Raw genomic sequence first — 3,071 nt, 5'->3', positions numbered from 1 at the left:
GGTAAATAAATACCCTGAAGAATCAACTATTTAAAATAGTATAACTAATGGGATAGAGGTCAAGGAAAATTAAAATTTATATATTGATCTTGGCAAAAATCAAAGAGTATCAGAGGACTATCTTTCTGTGTTTCATTGACTATGCAAAGTCATTTGACTGGGTAGATCACAACAAATTGTGGTTAACCTTGAGGAGAATGGGAATCCCAGAACACTTGATTGTGCTTATGTGAATCCTATACTTGGACCAGAAAGCAATCGTCAGAACAAAGTAGGGAAACACTGCATGGTTAAAAATCAGGAAGAGTGTGTGTCAGGGATGCATCCTGTCTCCATACCTTTTCAATCTATATGCAGAACAAAAAATTCAGGAGGCTGGTCTTGATGAGGAGGAATGTGGCATCAGGATTAGAGACTCAACAACCTACAGTACACAGATAACACAACCTTGCTTGCTGAAACTAAGGAACAGCTGAAACACTTGCTGCAGAAGGTCAGTAACAACCAACAACCTTTTGACAACAATATACATTGACTTTCAAATTTCCAAACACCCAAAAGCATTGTAGATTAGCTCTTTGCCATTCTAGTGATAAGGTTACCAGTTGGTTCCCCAAAGCACTTTTTAAATTAGTGTTTGAAGGTCATGTGGATTGGCTTAAATGGGTGTGTCGTGAAAAACCAAAATTTCAAGATGGTTTCCAGGTTGAGAGCTATCTTATTTACTGAGCATCTACTATGTGCCAAAGAGGAGGTCAGGTGGCACATGCTACATGTTGCGCTCCTAACAAAACGCTCTGTGGTTTCCTTCTGTAAAGATTTACAGCCTTGAAAAGCTTATGAAAGTGCATTGAGTCCAAATTGATTCAACAGCAGTAGGTTCTATGTGCCCGACACTATTCAAGGTGCTGGAAATTCAGCAGTGAGAAGGAGAAGAAGAAGAAAAAAAAAAAAATAAAATCTTTGTCTTCATGGAAGTTATCTTACAAGAAAAGTAGGTAAATATTTCCTAAAACTATTAACTTGAGTTTTTGATGGCCTAGTGGTAAGGAGGTGTGCTGCCAATCCAAAGGCACTCGGTTCAAGTCCACTAGCTGCTTCAAAGGATAAAGATTGCCTTCTTCTGGTTCGAATCCCGGAGTGGCCAAGAAAGAAAAATGGACAATCTCTTCCTGTGAGAGTTACAACCTCAAAAACCTGCCTGAGGGTTTGCTCAATGGCAACAAGTTTTAGTTTTTTGAGTACAGACTAAATTTAGTCTAATTTCTTCTTTTACTATACCAATACCTTAAATAATTCTGCATTAGACACTTGGGGTAATTATCTTTTAAACTACATTCATGTCCTAAATTATCACTCAGTAAAAAAAAGCAAACAGAAGACAAGCCGTTTAAGAAAGAGAAATTACTCTTAAACTTAAAATGTGAGAACACACACAGCCTCTCTGAATGATGAGACATTACCCAAGTTCTTTGTATTTACCTTTCAAATACTTAAATACTTAAACCAGCGCAGATTAAACTATTAAACTATACTCTGTTTAATGGCAAAGTCTACTGAAAGCCATTTAAATGACTATCAATAAAATACAAAATATCCAAGCAATAGAATTGTAAGGAGTCATTACCATTTGGGAGCTCTGGTGGTCTAGTGATAAGGAGTTGTGCTGCCGACTCAAAGGCAGGCAGTTCAAATCCATCAGTTGCTCCCCAAGGGAAAGATGGGCAATCTCCTCCTCAGAGATTTATAGCCTCTAAAAACTCTGTGGGGGGGTCATCTACAAGTCAGGACTCGATGGCACATAGCATTAGCACTTGGTCATGCATGTACTATAATCAAGGATTAGCAATTACATTCAGAATAATGAATAAGGATGACAGAAGAATTAATGCCTTTGAGCTGTGGTGTTGGAGAAGAGTACTCAATATCCCAAGGTCTGCCAAGGGAACAAACAAATATATCGTAGAAACAGTACAGCCAGAGTGCTCCCTGGAGGAAAAGATGATAAAGCTCTGTTTCACATACTTTAGGCATGCGGCTAGTAGACGCTATTCCTTAAAGACGAACATCATGCTTGGAAATGTGGAAAGGACACCAAAAGAGAGGAAGATCCTCAAGTAGGTGGACTGACACAGTGACTGCAGCAATGGGCTCAAGGGTGTCAGAGATTGTGATTGAGGATGGCCAGGATCCAAATCTGTTGTCAAAGGTCATACTTGACTTAAGGCACCTAACAATAACAACAACAAAGAAAACAAACACTAAAATAGTATAAATGGTTGAAGTAAAGTATTAAAAGGTATGGGGTAACATTTGTATGGATGTTGTTGTTGTTATGTATCATGTGACTCAGAGCCACACTATGTACAGCAGCTCTAAAGCCTGTCCTGTCCTGTCCTGAGCCAGTCTCATTGGCTGCATCACATCTACCCCCATTGCCCTAGTTACTGTATCAATCCACCTCATCTTGAGTCTTCCTCTCCCTCACTGTCCTTCCACCCTTCCAAGCATGATGTCCTTCTTCAAGGATTGGTCCCCTCCTAGCTATGTGTCCAAAGTATGTGAGACGGAGCTTTTATTTACTTATTCTTGATAAATCTCAGAAGAATTTACAATAAATTAGGAACAGTAGAGGTCTCCAAGGAGCCTAACTGGATAACTAGAGAATTATGTACCAAGAGAATGTGCTGCCTATTTCAAAACACACACATGCATATAAGTAATGTTGTTGCTGTTGTCATGTGCTGTGTGGAGTTGGGACTGACTCAGAGCTGACTCACCAGTGAGTTTGCAGTGTCTGTAAATCACAAAAGACTGCCCATATTTCTCCACAGAGTAGATGCTAGATTCGAAGTCCCTGCCTCTTGGTCGTCAGTGCAACTCCTTACCCACTAGGCCACCCAAGCTTCCTAGGTAAGTAATAAATTATGCTTTTGGGATCACAGTATTTCCTCAAGGTTGCTTCTTTAACAGTCTTCTGCTAAAACGACTGAATTCTCAGTTTATAGTAATGCCTAAATGCAATAAAGTGACAGTGCTCCCACATCAGGTTAGCTAGGAGGTGACGAGCC

The sequence above is a fragment of the Elephantulus edwardii genome, unplaced genomic scaffold (genome assembly GCF_000299155.1).
Source record: "Elephantulus edwardii isolate Elephantulus edwardi_28Jun2011 unplaced genomic scaffold, EleEdw1.0 scaffold00116, whole genome shotgun sequence".
Lineage (NCBI taxonomy): Eukaryota > Metazoa > Chordata > Mammalia > Macroscelidea > Macroscelididae > Elephantulus > Elephantulus edwardii.
The sequence above is the reverse complement of the archived record's forward strand: the minus strand, read 5'-3'. Positions refer to the sequence as shown.